Below are 17,514 nucleotides of genomic sequence, written 5' to 3' on the forward strand. Positions count from 1 at the left end.
CTTGGGGGACACTTTGAGAGGCGAGCGAGGTGAGAGGTCCTCGACCGCGGGGCAGTCCCCCCCCACCAGCAGGTGACTCCCGCTCACTGCCCTTCAAAAACGTCACATAACAAAGAGGAACGCAGCAGCTGGCCACTGCAAGTCGAGTGTGTGCAGACGGATGGACAGACCTGCGGATCCTGAGACGCTCAGTGATGCTGCAAGAGCAACACCTGAAGAAAGACCAGGAACCAACTCAGACATAATGTTTAATTTAGGTTTTTTTTTTGTTCTAGGAATTTCCAAGGTGCTATGAGAATTTGGCACCACACTTCTCGAGTCTTAATCGGCTGATTTAAATGATTTGTTATTTGAAGATACCTGCAAATCTGCAAATCCTGGTAAGAAAGCCGCGACAAACTGACGTGTTTTTATGTCCAATAATGATAATTGCATTTTGACGAGATCGCAGTAATACGGCTGTGAAAGGCTGCTACATTCTGCTTATTTGCTGCTAAATCTGTTAACTGTATAGTCAACACTTTATTTTGACACGTTAGCATTTTAACATTTACTAGCAATAAACACAAAGCACAGCTGCGGCTGATGGGAGTGTAATCAGCGCTGCAGTAGCCTCACAGTGGCAGACCTCCACAGTGCTAACACAGTGCTTGAGATGGGGCTGATATTATTCTGGTACAGAGACAAAAAAAAAAAAAAACAACCCTGCTCTCGCTTGTTTGAATTACTTTCAACCAATCACAATCGTCCTTGGGTGGCACTAAACCCAGGATGACAACCGTTTGGAGATGGAGTTTTGCTTTTTTCTAAATGACAAAGCCCCTGCACAGGAAGAGAAAAAGGCCCATGACGAAATTCATTTTTGGAGTTTGGTGTAGCAGAACTTGATGTACCTGTATGGAGCCCCAACCTCGACCCCATCTGGCACCATTTGGATTAATTGGAACATCAGTTGCAAGACTGGCCTTGTCACAACCCAGCTTCATTAATGTCTCTTGAGGCTGCAGCTAGGTTCCAATATTTTGCGGACTGCCTCAGAGGAGTGGAGGCTGTTGCAGCAGCAAAGCGAGAGCCAACTCCACATTAATGACCCTGGTTTTGAAATGAGATGTTCCAACAATCGCACAGTATATAGATGCAATGTACAAATGTCTGCAAACGTTCAGTGGTAATAACAGCACAACCCGATCCAAATAAAAATGGCAAACAAAGAACTCCTCAACAAAGAACAAACTAATTAATAGTTTGCCGTTGCCAGCAGCATCTCTATTTACAGTATCCAAATGCAACACTCTCCGCCAGAAGAAACTCGGATTTCCTTTCCTCTGAGGCTCCCACTCCAAGGTCTTTCAGCCCCATCTATCCCTGTCAACGCTCCTCACTACAAAGTACTCCTCCCTCAGTCCACCACTGACTTCTTCCTTATCTACCACTCTCAGCTAACACACCATCATTCAGACCGCTTCCGAGCCAGTGGACGTTGCCTGGCCAAGGAAAAAAAGATTGATTTTTGCAGTTGAGTCGCCGAGGTAAGGCGCTATTATGTGCCAGTCACGGCTGGCTGTGCTGCCTGCTGGAGTGAATGGCTGCGGACAGCACATCACATCGACTGAGGCCGCTGAATAACGGTAACAAACCTGAGCATCAAAGCTGAATACAGAGGCAGAAAACTGTAGACAGGAAACTGGCTGTTTATTTGCTGTGGGAGATGACAAAACTGTGATTATTCAGATGCTGAATAAAGACCTGAGAACTGACTGTGAACACAACAGTCTGTTAATGTACATAATGTACATACAAGACAGTCAGAATGTCAATGGAAACCTCTGTAAAGAACCAGCAAGGGTCATAAAGTACATTTCCTGTTAATAGTTTGGATCGAGGCTGATTTATCCAGGACCTGGAGTAAACCAGACCTTCTATATTCATCTTTGAATATTCAGTACTCGATGTTGTTATACGTCCTGTAGACTGGATGAAACTGATTCTGCGCTAATGTCTACATCTTCAAATGATCATTTTCATTTGAGAAAGACTTTCAGTGTTTCAGAATCGACATTGGCACAGATGATGGCCTGATTAGGCAGATTAGATGTTATGATCACTGGTCCATATTAAATACAGTTCCTTTGTTAATGCCAACAGTGGCTTAAATAAATCTCATTCCATTGAGGCAAATGCAGTGCTGAGGGGAGGAGAGAAAAAGTTGGACTGGTGCATCTGTGTTCTGCATCATGGTGAGGCTGAACAATCCTCTGACGCAGCTTTGAAGACCACGAACGCTTTGTACTGAAACAAACTGTAATTCTTTAAGCGAAAGAAGCTCTTGAAGACAAAGAGCAACGATGTACTCAGTGGCAGAGGAAAGTCATGACGCGACTTTAAATGAAGAAAGCAAAGAAACTTGGATCAAAACTGTAAATGAATGAATAAAAGTTCCACAGATTTTTTCAGACAGTGTAATAAACAAGTATATATGCTCCAAGAAAAAGCCCAAGCCAAGCAAGCCAGAGACAAAGAATAAGATGAATGGATTTATGAACCAAGCTCCCCTCGGGTCTCCTCCCCCCTCCCCCTCGCTGGTCCCGGTGGGCTGTCATTAGCCACCTCGGGGTAATATCTCCCCCTGCTCCTAATTGAGAGCCACAGGTCAACATGATGTCTCTCTAACCCCCCGTGCTTTAATGCTGTTGTTTCCCCTCTGCCTCACTGCACGGACGCTCCTAATGGGAGGAACAGGTGACCAAGAAAAAAAACCTCAAACAGACAGTGACTCCAAAAAAAAACAAACCCAGGAACATCAGTTTTGAAACTGATAATTGAACAGAACACAATAGCAAAGAACAAGGCTGATACAAGCTGGAAATGGGCGACACATTTTCAATAAAGCCGTAATGACCTTGGCGAAAGTTCTCCAAAGAACACGTTTGTGTTTTGTGTGTGTGTGTGTGTGTGTGTGTGTGTGTGTGTGTGGATGGGATGAAGCGACCATCAGGCAGGCGGCGTCTGAGAGGACAGTTACAATGAAGTCAGGCAGGACCCTAGTCGCCAAGGAAACACGACCTGTTTCTGACTGTCGCCATGGCAACCGGCATCCCAAAAGTGTCGAGGGCTCTCTTCAAGGGGCGCTGTCCCATTGTTAAAGATTTCTCTGTCTTCATCAGTAGGTAGCGGCGCACCTTACGACATAAATAATAAGCTGTTACACAGTAAAAGATTAATTATTAAAATGATCCTCGATTAAGGATTGCGAAAACTCAGCTCACACTCTGAGGTCACAGCATCCTTTCAACTGTTTAATAATCTCGGATAATCCCCTTCAATTAGCGAGAAAAGAATTCATGCTGAAATATCAATAAATGCGCCAAGAAATGTTAATTCAGAGGTTTTTCATGTCCTGAGAATGAAAACTGATGCTCATTGGCCAGTCAGTCCGACCCCGTCTACATCATGGGCCTTGGCCTTAAGCTCCGGCTCGGGTGGCTGTTCAACCAGCTCAGCTACGCACATAGTCATGTTATGCAACCTGAGCCGGGCTGAGAATGTGATTTTCAGCGTCCGGCGGGCTCTAATGCTGCTCTTGATGTGCGCCGAGTGCGAGGGTTCAGGTGAACTGCAGCTTTTGTTCTCTCCCGTGCGCTCGCTTTGGTAATGAGATTATTGGTTCAGATGGGAGTTGTAGGGGGCTGAAGGATGGCAGAGCTGCAGACATATGAAGCGTGTGTGTGTTTGGGATGTGTGTGTGTGTGTGTGTGTGTGTGTAGGGGGGTTTGATGAGGTTTACATGCATGCCTGGGTTGACCGCCCTGAAGGGTCTGATCAGCATGCAACAGGGGCGGAGATTAACTCCCGATTACATCACAAATCTGCCCCGGGGCAGCCGTCCTCTGCCAATACATGCAGCGCCGAGATTTGGATTGTGGAGTCCGACCCTCATGACATACGCTCACCAACACACACGCGCTCTCTGGCATGCGCATTCACTCACATTCCACCACCAGCGGGGGAAACAACAAACAGCTCTGGCCCTGCGAAACGTACGTAAGAAGCAAAACCCTCGAGGAGGGAGAAGCGAGGCCACGAGGAGTTCACCCGCCGCCCTGAACTGCAGACTAAACAACACTCGGAGAGCCGTGAGCACTTTATCTGCTCTCACTCTACAGAGGGGTCGTGTAATTCAAGAAGGACAGAAAGGACCGGTCCACCTCCGGGGTTACGTCAACAAGGTCGAAACCGTTTCACGAGCAGCAAGAAAGAAATGAGATCAAAAAAGTGGCATCGCACTCAGAAACTCCTAACCTTCGCAACACCGTCTCCCTTTACTGCTTCTCCACATTTTCATCACTGATACTTCACACTTCAATATATTCGGAAATGTATCTTGAGAGGTTTCATATCAGGTTCTAACATGCCATACAGTTAATCACCTGGATTCTCCGAGGAGGCAAAGAGCTTCTTCGGAGTGAAATCTGTCAATACAGCTGCCCTGAAGACTTCTTTAATCCTCACACTGCAGAAGATGTGGGGACTATATTGCACTGTAACTGCTGGAGCAAAAAATCCATAGCAGTCTCACTAGATAAGGTGTAAGAAAAAAAAATGTACTTTTCTGTCTGAGACTTTGCTGTGAATAATTCAGTGTTAAAGATCCAACAGGTAATTTGTTCACCAGCACAGCTGGCCTCCTCCTCTGTGGCTCTCTGCTGAGCAGCAAACTATATTTTCTTGTCGCATGCTACCAACGTCTCCTAAAGCTGTGGGGATAGCGTGTGCGCTCCACCTTCAAATACATATTCATCCACCTCATTTCAAGCAGACATGCAGCCCCGAGAATCAGACATGAAAGATCAAGCAGTCGAGAAAACGTCTGAGGCACCAAGGTTTTCCTCTTTAAGAGTCTCACAAGGCGGTAACGAGACATTGTTTTGACGAAGGGGTGTGGGATCAAATAAGGGCAAGGAAGAGGGCTCATCTGTGAGGGAGAGCTCTGGGTGAGCTTCTGAAGAGTCACATCGCCACCTACTGGCAATGTGGACAAAGTCTGGGGAGGGGGGGGGGGAGTGGTGAGCACGTTGACGCTGAGCAGCAGAAGGAGCCTCGCAACATTCAAAGCTCCTGATTTTGCTTTCATGTTGAACAAAGAACAGCGTAATGGCTTCCGCAGATGTTCGCTCAGGAAAAGACAAATGAAATAAAGAGAGGGTAGGGAGAGGAAAGAGAGAAACATAAACAAGAAGACGGGCGCGAAGTGAGAAGGGAGAGGGGGGCGTGTGGCTTTCGGCAAGCTGAGAATGTGTGGGGACGGCTTCGACGGGTGGCCTAATCCCAGAGAGCTGCAGTGTGTGTGTGTGTGTGTGTGTGTGTGTGTGTGTGTGTGTGTGTGTGTTGGGGGGGGTCTGGAGTTTACCTGCTAGATTCTACAGACGACCATCAATCTGAATGTGGGCCTCGCACTGCCCGCCCCTACTCCTCCTGGCATTTCATCACTCCTACGTCCCTATTGCTGTCCTCCCATCAAGCACCTCTCCAACCTGTGTGTGTGTGCGTGTGTGCGTGTATGTGTGCACGTTTGGATGTTCCAGGAGCCCAGCTGGTTATGTCGGCAGTGGGAGGAAGAGGTAGGAGGAAAAAGAGGGAAAGGAGCTGGAGCCGTGGCTCCAGTCTAGCATGACTCAGTCTGGGTGCATCTATGCCCCTGGGGAAAACATACAAAGCATGTACCAAAACACACTGCGCTCAGCCCCTCTGTAATCAGCCAGTTCAGATGCTCACTTTCCCCCCCTTTAACAAGCATTTCCATGCCTCTTAGCCCAGCTGCTCAGAGCAGAAATAACAGCAATGACAGGAGGGCGACTGAGAGAAGCACTGGTGCAGAGTCTGTTTGGGCTTTTCCTGCAAAAGAGAGCAAGCGAAGAAAGATCTGTGCTCGCGCTGCTGCCCTGCTCCGGAGGCTCAGCTGCACTGTGGACTGAAGAATGCGACGCCCAGGAGAGAGCACAGACTGGACGACATGAGAGGGGCCGGAGCGTTTACAGCCCCGGGGGGGGATGGTCCACCTGTTCAAACAGCCAGAGCTATCCTGAGGAAATGAAAACTTCCATCTCTGCAGAGCCGCACACCAAATCCCTTTCACTTCCTCCTATGGCTCGCTTCACTATCTTCTGTTTCCACAGCTGGCTCCGGGACCGTCTTTCCCTGCCTATCTGCACATCTAGACCCGGCACAGAACCAAATACAAATCCCTTAACTCATTCAGGTGGAAAATTAAAGTCTTAAATGTCAATGTTTTCTGCAGTGCGTCACATATACGTCCATAAAAGTTGCGGTATGCAAGCCAACTTGAAAGTGGGTCACAGTTGCCTGCCCCAGTGGGACCGTAATTATTCACCAGCCCTCTAACACAGAAAGACCCCGTCGGAGCTGAACCAGCTGAACCTCGGCACAGCGGCAGAGGTCGAAGTCCCACGCACAGTGGCGTGGATGTGTGGCAGCGAGGGGGGACGGGCGCCAAGTGTGACTGACTTTGGCCAGTCATTGCTCAGGTCACTGCTCACACCAAGGCGAGAGATGACTCTCAGGGTCGGGCTGGGTATGACCCCTCGTGACCTTAAAGCACCACTGCCTTGCGTGCTGTGTTTAGTCGGTACAGAGCAGGACATCAAAAATATAAACCTGACATTTTTATTTCGTTTGCGAGATTTCCAGAATATGACTTTTAGAATTCATTTACAAGGCTATAGGGACGTAAAGTAATTTACTTTGCCGTTCAAATCTGACAAATTAAATTCCCCTTAAAGCAGACGTCTTCCAGACTGCGGCTTTTAACCTTGAGTCCCTGTCTCTTCCCAGCCCGTGTCGGCCTTATCAGCAGACTCCTGGCGTCGAACGGGGCAGACGGAGGTACCTGAAAATAAACACCGCCTTAACTGCACCCATCTCCATGGAGATACCCTCAGGGGGGGGAGGCCAATGAAACACCTGACAATGGGGGAACAGCCTGCCAGCGAGTGCCATCAGCTCCTTTTACGAGCGACTAATGTACTCCCACGTCTCTGTCAGGGCTGTCCGTTAATACTGCCGCTCACTTCAGTCCTCTCACACAGACTCATCTGATGACTCATGCTACGGAGCAAGAGGAGGAGGAGGAGGAGGAGGAGAAGAATAAGAGGTGCCGTTAATGTATTCTGTCACCTCTTCCCTTCACCGCAGGTTGAAAAGCCCGAAAACCTTTGGGTGTCAGAGCAGGAGAGGATGCAAATGATCACAGCTGGCTGGTCCCCGCTTGATTTGACAGCTGAGAGACACCCAGTTTTTTTTTTTTTTCCGGGCTTCCACCTGAAAACCTCAAATTACACCTTTCAGACGAGTCATAAATCAGAACCTCTTGGTTAAATGCTTTTGTGTCAGACATAAAACAGAAGCGTGACAGGTGGGGGAAGAGTGAGTCAGCTAGTAAAACGGAGGGGAATGAATGCAAGTATGGCGGGGAGCCGTCAAGCCGAAGATTCACAGCGACCGCAGGTGACACGCTCCCTTCACTCGGACTCATCATTTTTTGACGCGCCGCTCTGAGTGAGAGAGATCTGGCTCTGGGGTTGTAAGTGCGCACTGCAGCCACCAGGGGTCGCTCCATCCCTCTGCTGCCGTGTTTCACAGATTTGGGCAAAGCCAGCTGGACAGGAGTCAAGAATGATCTTCACAGAACTGAGCCTCTGTCCAGATAGAAAAACCAGGCTGCAAGGAGCAGGTCGAACTGTGCTCTTTTAACAGACAACAGCTCCAGTTACATATAAAATGCATATTTTAGGGAACATATAAATACTTTATAGATCTGCCACAGCTGGCACTAAAACTTGTAAATCCCTTCTCATTTGTGAAAACATCTGTCAGAATATTCTTTTGTCTCGGGATTAATACTGGAGTGCAACTCCAGGGCTCTCCCTCTCTCTCTGGGAGAACAATCCCAGAAATAAAGCAGACAGAGAACAAAACACTGTCGGGCTAAATTAGGATTTAAGTATGGAATCTGCTCGCTGTGCCAGCGGAGCAGGCCACACCTGAGAAGAGGGGGAAACACACAGGAGAAGATGAGAAACGCAAAGCTCCCTGTTTAACATTCAAACTCTCTGCAGATGTCGGCGACAAATTTATCTGTTCTGTTACAAGAGTCCAAGAGAACAGCAGAGAGCGTGGGAGGTGGAAAAGTAGAAAAATAGAGCGAGACAGAATAACAGTTGGATGTTTAAAGCCCTTTTGCTGGTCCCACAGGGCATTGCAGGAGCGGCAGCGGCACAAGGCTCACGGTTGATTTGGCCCATCACGGGCGCATTCGTAGTTTTCCAGCAGGCAGACAGGAAGCACCTGGGTCCGAGGGCCGGAGAATGGCGAGTGCCCCCCCCCCCCCGGCCCCACCCAACGCAACACATCATCAGCTTGGCTAGAAGGATCCTGTGCAGGCTCCGGGGCTCTGAACAGCACTCCCTGGCTGCCTGTGTGTAAACAAACATGCCTCTCCTGAACGCAGCGGCGGCACAGGGGACCACGTTCTTTCATTATGCCTCAACCCTCAGGCGGAGAAAAACAGCGAGGAAAGCAGCATGTGGTGGAACTGTTGGCTCTGAGACCTGCCTCTTTACACTGAAGCCTTCGATGAATTAAATGGTTTTCCCTCAGCCGGGCTGGAAATCCAAACTGTCGCGAGCCGCCACTAGAAAGAGGAGAGGGACGCATGGAGAACATGACTGATGGAGCTCTGTGGGGTTTTGGGAGGAGCGCGGGTGGCCGGGGCGGGAGCGTCGGTAAGCCGGGCCTGGCGGGCTCCGGGTCGCGCTGGGTTGTGTTTCGGTGACTGTGCGGCCGCTCCTGCTGAGCTCAATGGGGGATGAGAGGCTGGCCACAGCAGCCAGAGGCAAGTGGCCCAATGTAAACAGCTCATTCTGGCGGTGAGGCCGAGGAGCTGCTGTAATTACTGCTCGTCATGAGAAGATGAATAGAGATTTAGAGAAATGGAGGAGAAGAAGTGGATGAGGAGGAGGAGGAGGAGGCGGAGGCAAAACAGGGGCATGAGCGCTGGAGCAAGAGGTTGGGGCGGGGGGCACAGTTCCAAACCTCACATCGATCGTTATCTATCACAGATTCCCAGGGAAAGAATTATACGGAGAACAGGCCTGGGGCAGGGAGTGCAGTTCACACCAGCTCTGCACTCGGAAGCCAAACACACTCTACGTTCCAGAGGCCCTTGGCAAATCAACTGTAATGCTTCTGAGAGTGCTGGAAATGAAGGTAGTGGAGATTCATTTTCCTGTTACAATGGACTTACATTTAAAAAAAAAAAAAAAAATGAAGGAGAATCTTGTCCAAGTTTTGTCTTGTTATATGCCTGTGACCTGACGTGCCTTAAAGAAAGGATTCGTGTGGGCTTATAGCTGATACACCCTCAAGTCGTCCTCGAGCTAAAATCAGGAAAAGAAAACACCCCTAGAAAGGAAAACTGAGGGTTGCGTATTGTCAGCTCGACTTGAAAAGGCGCACCAACTTTTGCACTCGCGTTGTTGTTTGCTGATGTTTTTTCCGCTCGTCCTTCTGCTCACATAACAAAGCCCCCCCACAAACCCCACAATGCTCGCCAATTAGCGCCTGCTTCTCCGCAACATGCAAACCCTGATCTGAAGTGAAAAACAAGTGGAAACCACTCAGGGGGGCATTATTCTTTGAAGGAGATCCTACAGCCATCGTTGGCGGGTTACTCTTTAACTTTGACTAACAAGTTACAACTTCTGTGTGAATGATAAAGTAACCCTTTCGTCAAACATTTCTCGGAGACCCTTAGTGTTGTAAAAGACTGTTCATTGTGAGCCAGAAGTCGCTGTTTTCATATTGAGGCTGCGGCTAAGGATTACTTTGCTGAAAGATCAAGGCTCAATCCCATTACAAATTTTTTTCATTCCCTACTCTCGTTTTGGAGTGCCTCCTTGTCCCCTCAAAGTTACATGGGGTGGGGGTTGAAATCTCCCCCTGTCTAGTGGGACAACACTTCAAGACCCTTATACGTCTTCAGTTGTCATGGATTCATGTAAACTGAGGCAACTGCGACATTTCAGCTGCGGTTCCTGCTACTTCCTGCTATCAACAAGTCATTACATAAAAAAAGAGCATTGCTTCACTACCTTGCCACTAGGGATACTTTAAAGGCTAACATTAGCAACCAGTGCTCCTAACCTGCCAGTCTGTACTGATTTTACGAGTGTTACCAAGTGCTCCAACCTTTTTGCTGGACTTTAGTTATATTTCAGGCGTCATATGCCATTATGACGAATATGTGAAAATGTGACTCTGTCACACACAAATGAGCAATAACAATGGAATATTAGCTAGCTAGATAGTTCATTACCAAGACATCAGCAAACTTAAAGTGGTAGATGATGCTTGTTATAAAGAAAAGCACCATACTACATTGAAGTGCTGGTTTTGGGCTTGTGGTCTGTGATCTTTGTACTAGACCAGCAACGTGTTTTGTGCCGCTCTGGAACCAGTTTTTCTGAGAGCTAGTTTTTTGGCCACTGAAACGCAAAGAACCGCCTCAAGATTGGGTACTGAGTACCTAAAGGGCCATGTTACGCTTCACCCTACACCTCTAGCCCAGCGAGAGTCAGGATATCCTACTAGGCGCGAATGAACAAAATGGAGGGGCAGGACCTAGTGGTAGGGGCAATAGGTATATTGGGATTGGACCAAATTGTTTAGTATTTAAAAAAGTTAGGCAATCGTAAAAGAATGCTAATCATTATTTTCCAGAGTGCGGCATGATGCAACCTCAACTGATCTGGCCACAAAGCATCTGACCATATGTCTTTCTGTTTCATTAATCCATGACTAAATGTGCCTCTGTGTGTCATACATACCCTCATGCATAGCTCAGAGGCTTATCTCTTTTTCCAACTAACAACCACTCTGACTCATCGTCTGACCCCTGCGAGGCCTTTTCCTCTAACCCAGCTCTGATTAACAAATTAACGGGCTCGGGAATTCATCCAGGCTTCAGGTAGCGGTGCAGGAGTACATGACCCGACTGCTGAGGATTAAGCCTCTTTTTATACCCAGATTACACAGCGTTTAGCCCCCCTGGCTGAAAGGGAAGGTGGGGAGAGCGTGCGTTTGTGGGGATTCGGAGAGGGGAGGGGCTTCAGGTGTGCCCTCGCAGATTAGTGCAAAGCTCCTGGTAATGAAAGAAAGGATGACCACCACTCCCCTTGTCGCCTTTGAAGTCCAATCAGACAGGGGAATAAAAGGCATTCCCCCCCCCAAAAAAAAGGAGCCCCCAGAGGGTCAAGATCCACACACAGCCTCCCAGAGGTCGGCACTGATAAGGAGGATCGGGATTAGGCCCTCCAGCCTTGAGTTCTCTCTGCCTCTCACTTTCCCTCGTGTCACTCAGCCCCATACAGTCTTCCTGCCCTCGCACCAACTAATTGAATTAGATTTCTCATATTGGAGCGAAGGCTTGTCTACAGCCAAAGGTGACGAGGGAAGTCTTGTTCTTTTCTCGCCCTGGATTGAGTTTGCCAGTTAGAGAAGGTCAGTCACGACTGCTGAGATTCAGCGGCGCAGATGAAAAAAAAAAAAAAAAAAAAAATGGAAGCGCTCGGCTTTGCGAACGAATGTGATACAAATTTATGGTTGATCTGATTTTTTTTTTTTTTTTCATCAACGCAGAGCAAAGCTAGCAGGAAGAGAAGGTCAGGAAAGAAATCACCCACTGTATGCTCACACACATTAAACGTGTTTCCTAAACGAAAAACAACACAGCAGTGTGAGTGTGAAAACCCGGGGATTCTTTATAATCAAGTCAAACTCGCCGTTAAGGCAAGGACGTGGGGCAAGAGGGGGAAAATCGGAAGACGGGAAAACCTAATTGAAAAGAAGAAGCCCAGAGCACAGAGCTGGAGAAACAGGGGGGGTGAAGGAGGTAAACAGAGGCAGAGGTGAAATATGCGTCACAGCTGCAGCTTGGGGCTCACCTACAGAGCAGCGAGGGATGTTACTGATGGACATGTCTGACATTGTGCTAACAAGCAGCCTGTGGATTCTGCAGCAAACACATACACACTGAATCCTACACTCATATGAAAACATACGGCACACTGACACATTATTTCAGGCCTGTTCTTGTGAGAAGCCTGCGCTGAAAACAATCCTCTCCAAACCCTCGCCTACCTATTCTACGTTTACATTTGTAACCCTTGACCTTTACATTGTATGCATATCATCATTCATTCCATTTAAGACCTGTATTTCTGAAGGATAGACATGAGTGTATGTCGACAAAAATCTCCTTTGTTTGAGTAGAGCTGCAACAACTGGTCGATTCATCAATTGGATGACTGACAGAAAATTAGTGGCCAACTATTGATCATTTGAGTCACGTTAGCTGGACAAATTTACACAACTAGCAAATTAATCGATAATATCAATCGTTGTGTTTGTTTTGCAGTTGTTGCAGCTCTAGTCATAAGTGGCACCATATCAACCGTGACTGAATTCTTACAATTTGTGTTACTTAATGAATGCTGCGTAGGGTGAATAAGTGATTCCCCTTTTCTCTGTGGACCACCTGGAACCCACCCAACGTTACCTCAGGGTCCACAATCCCCACTCTGAGAACCACCGATGTGGGTTGTCTTGGTTTAGACTCAGAGGCCAGATATTCTTTCAAACTGAGCATGTGGAGCTTGACAGATGTGGAAGTTTACCAGACAGGAAGGATCTCAGGAAAAATGTTATCTAGTTGCATTATTAGGATCCAGGGTTTTTGAAACAACTCATTGGGACTGAACATTAGGAAATATCAGCCTTTGCTTCAATAAATTTGACCATCTTATGTATCTTATATATGTATGTGTATCTGTGGTCGTCATAAAGACAGACAACAACAGTCACAGACACGACAAGCGTAACTCCAATCTCATCCGAAGCTCGCCTCAGTTGCTACATGAAGGTTTTTCAAATGGGCTGAAGGATTCTCCGACCAATCCCTGCCCTGGGTGAGAAGAATGCACCCTCTGGAGGGGTTTACACAGTGCACTAACAGAGGATTTGTACCCATCAAACAGGCCTCCCTCCAGCTGTGCTGCAGTCCATCGGGGTTAAATTAAAGGCAAGCTACACAGCTCGCTGTGTTGGCACTCTTGTTAAAGCCGGGATCTCTTCGTTACAACAGGCTGGCGCGTTTCCAAATGATCTTCTCACAGATAAATGTCAGTGACCCCACAATCGTTTCCAAAAGGCTTTAACTAGAGACGCTTCGCTGACTCTTGAAGCTGGATTTGGCTAAAGTGGCATTTGAGCCAGATCTGTCAGTACGCTGCCAGCCAGTTACGACTTGCTGTCATTTCACATAGACGCCCCCCCCCCCAGATCTGCAGATGCTAAGGCGCTGCCATCATTCACCCTGATGAGCTGGAGCTGGTAGCTCATCATGAGCCAGAGCTGTAATCCCTGTTCCTCCAACCCTTTGTGAAAGTCATCAGCTGATCAGCCAATGGCATCATCGCTTGACTCCGGGCTGATTGAGGGGATTTGGGGAAGAGAGAGAATGAAGGAAGGAAAACTGATAAAGTATACAATGGGTAGAGAGAGAGAGGTCGATGAAGAACACATGCTTATTCAAAGAGACAACCCTGAGGAGAGATGAAGGGCTGCCAGCCAGATATTCACTGGTACTGTAGATGGAGCACAATTAGGGCGGCAGATGGCACTGATAGCGTGAAAGTGTTGGGGTGGGGTGAGGAGGGTATGGAGTGCTAAGACAAGGCTCATTATCACCTCTCTCTGCATCACATGGCGCATCAGCCCCCTCTCTCCATTATCACCCGTACCCCTTGCTTCTCATCGCGTAACGGTGCACTGCACTCAGCGTGGCCTCTCGGCTTCCAAGGTGAACGGCTCAGAGCCTCGACCTGCCTGTTACCACCAGTGCCTCCGCCGGTTTCGTATTTTGACAAATACAACAAGGTGAGTCTGATAGGAAACTCTAATTTGACACCTTGAGAATTCATTGTGCCTTTCTAAATATAGAGTGTTAGGAACTCTGCACCACACGCGTCATCACAAGTCATAATTTCATTTTAAAGCCCAAAACTTGCATGCCAGGATCCGATTCCACCATGACCTTCTTGGCCCGTCCATTGAAAGCACTACGCACACGAACAAGCCTGGATTTATCAGTCCTGGAAGGGCCGGGCTGTGCACTTTACCAGCTGCCCACATGATGTTTTATCACGGCTGCAGCAGCCCTTTGTAACCTCCTGCTCAACCCATCCACTGAGCATTTTTTACTGGCAGCCCAGCCAACACCAAACCACATAAACTGCGCGAGTTTAGAATATGCACTGCAAATTCGGCTTCCTTGACAGCCACGGCTCTGTTGACCTTTGCGAAAAAATACTAATTTCAGATCATTTCATTGAACAAATGCGATCATAACTGTTTATAAATACTGAGGGGTACCTCAAGCTCCGCTCGGTTGTTAGCCCTAAATGCAATTGAGGGTAGTTAGCAGCCAAGCGAGGCTGAATGTGATCCCTATCTGAGGTCGTGACTGCGCGGTTGTGTGTAAAGGGGAATATGAGCAAGCCAGCAGAACTATCAACGTTTAGGGATGTGTGGTCTGGCTAAAGTGGATGAAGGTTTGGAAGGGAAATGAGGTTGAATGTGAGACTGCACAACATGCTCTGTTCCTCAGTCCCAACGGTCGGGTTGGCTCACCCTCTCGAGAACCGAGTTCAAATGTTCTATTTAACTGAGGAACCGAAATACACCCTCAACATGGTCTCCGGGTGACGCAGCTGTTTCTTCTCATGAGAGGCAAACCTAATGGGCGAAACTGCGATGATGTCAGCCATCGCAGGCGATGCAATGATAGTGTTTGGTCATGATGGAATGTTTGGGTTCTGAATGTGGTGAGATCAGGGGTCAGAATGTAGAATATTACAAAAAAAAAAAAAAAAAAAAGACTTGCAGCACAACTCCTGTACTTGGCACCTTCGTATGAATGGAAAAACATGTTATGGTAAAGTAGCAATTTCCGCTTCTGCCCTTGAGGTTGTGCAAAGAGAGCACCATCAGGATTTACCATTCAGACTGTAATACACCACTTCGTCATCCAGCCCAATGCTTCTGTGCTGTGCAAAGACTTTGTCTGCCAATTTTTGGAAAGGCTTCAGCTTGACTTCTGTCCCGTGGTGATAAAATACTGCAATAAACAGAAGTGAGGGAAAAAGTATACTGTATATGAACCTCTTTCAATATATAATATGTAATATTTCTGCATTGAAAAGCCAAGACATTACAAAAACATACTCAGCCGGTTACAGTGATGCTCCTGTAGCAATATAAATAATGATATTCCACAATGACAGACACGTTGATATCAGATGGTGTGTTGACGACGAGCACTACTAAATGTAAAACTTTAAAACATTATCGCATGTGTGAACATTTCTGCCTGGAACAAGAAGATTAGGTGTGTACACCTTTTTGTTTTTTTAATCTGGAAGAAATTACAATTCCATAATGTGCCCTTGACTTTTACCTCTTCAACTAAAACTTTCCTCGATTCTTCCTTTGTTTTTCCTTGTTGTCAGATCTTTGACACCCTTATCATGAGACCCAAAAGAAAAAAAAATGTACCTCATTCTTTTGTTGACTTTCTTCATTGTTGGTGATAAGGGTGTCTACAACTTCCCCGCAATGTTATAGCGTAAACATGCTTATCTTTAACGACCCCTTGTCTTCCACCCCTCCTCCGCTCCCTGCTGCTCCCAGGATGTGGCTGAGGTCGAGGGGGGGGAAGGCAGGTGGGTTATGTAAGCAAGAGTTATGGGTTTTTTAACGGGGAAGTGTGTGAACTTGCGTGCTGATGGAGGCGAGTTTCAGTTTAATCCTACAGAGCTTCCGGCCCTGTCTGGACAGATACAGACCGCGTGCCTTTATTATACACTTTAGACATTTAGCTGTCAGTTTTAAAAAAAGAGGGTTCAACAGTTGTAGAAAACAAAAAAAAGATGATTGGTTGAGTAAAAAAGGAAAGTAACAGCAACAGAAAAAGACAACGCATCCAAATGGACTCACATTTTTGATGAGCGATACGAAATATCGGGAGCTCTCCTGCTATTCTCTTAACCTTGCTTTCCATCTGTCGGCCTTAGCTGGCGGCCCCTGAGTAAGGATTACAGCCAGTGTCGCTCGTCTGTTTACCTCTGTGCTATTAACCCGTAATAATCACACACTCCCCACTGGAAGTTACTCTTTTGCACTAGCTTAAGGATTATGCAAAGGAGTAAGTCAATACAGGTTAAGTCTCTATTATCGCACAGCCAATACTCTCCTCCTGGCACTAAATTTCCTCCCGTAAATGGCTCCTTTTGTGGCGCACGCACAATAGAAAGAGGGGGGGAGATAGCATCGGCTTGTGCCTGCAATCAGCGGCCAGGTTTGACTGACGCGCCGCATTATTAGCATGACACAGGCTAAGGAGTGGGAGCTCCCAGATTACAATTTACATGTTATCTTTTAACGCCGTTCAAGTCAAGAGCCTGTCACAACAACAGGTACCCTGGGGATATCTCACACACACACACACACACACACACACTGACTTACACACAGTGAAGGGATGTCAGGAAGGAGGAAGGACAAGGAAGGGGATAAGAGAGCCTAAAACTGAGACATTTTACTTACACGGCAGACCACAAAGGCTTTTTTAGCACAGGAAGTCTTTCTTACCTGCAGAGAGAAAAACAAAAGAGAGAGGAGACAGAGATGGAGAATGTTAAGTGTGTTTCTTCAGCAGAGGGTTCGTGTCACTTGTCGGGCCAGTTGGTTTGGGTTCATTCTCGTCTCCCTCGGAGAGACTTAGAGGCAGGGCTGGATGTCCATATTAGGCCATGTGGGTGCTCCGATACATGGTCTCTGTTTAATAACACAGTGCCTGGTCTCAGCTGGCCGGGCTGATGGGCATAATTCCTCCCTCTCTCTCCCTCTAACAGGCCCCTGCACACAGACACCACAGGCCAGAGGAAGGGATTCACAGGAGTAAAGCCGATGGCAAACATTACTGATGCTGCTACAGATACTGCAGCCACTGTCACCAGTCGTGCTCTTTGGCAGCTCAACTGCTATCACAATTATTAATCATTTGGATAACTACACCTAACACTAATGCTATTACCAATAAAATGAATTTATCTTGCTCTTAGTGCTCCAAGTGTAACAAATAATACTTTCTCTTTTCTTTTTTTTTCTTCTTTTTTTTTACTGTTACTATGAGTTACTGCAGTCACAGAGGACTGAATGGAAAGAAGCAGTGTTTCCTCTGTTCTTAAAGCCTCTCTCAACTGTAGAGCAACATCAATAATTTCAAGGTTTCTTCACACCTCGTTAGGACGTCATTATAGATTTTCCATGACTGAAAGACACTCTGACACTGGTAGGACATGGCTATTACACAAACAAGTC

General features: G+C 47.2%; 1 protein-coding gene across 4 annotated transcripts in view; it reads right to left on the reverse strand.

Annotated features, from left to right (window-relative positions):
- Positions 1-17,514, reverse strand: part of pdzrn3b (PDZ domain containing RING finger 3b) — a 102,342-nt gene that overhangs the window by 35,025 nt on the left and 49,803 nt on the right. Inside the window, exon 1 of one of the 4 annotated variants that reach the window (XM_037102063.1) lies at positions 16,738-16,854. The exons of the other annotated variants lie outside the window; for them this stretch is intronic. The gene's annotated coding sequence lies outside the window, so the exon portion shown is untranslated. Of the gene's footprint in view, positions 1-16,737; positions 16,855-17,514 lie in introns of those variants that run through there. 4 annotated transcript variants of the gene reach the window in all.

The sequence above is a fragment of the Acanthopagrus latus genome, chromosome 6 (assembly GCF_904848185.1).
Source record: "Acanthopagrus latus isolate v.2019 chromosome 6, fAcaLat1.1, whole genome shotgun sequence".
In the NCBI taxonomy this organism is placed as follows: Eukaryota; Metazoa; Chordata; class Actinopteri; order Spariformes; family Sparidae; genus Acanthopagrus; species Acanthopagrus latus.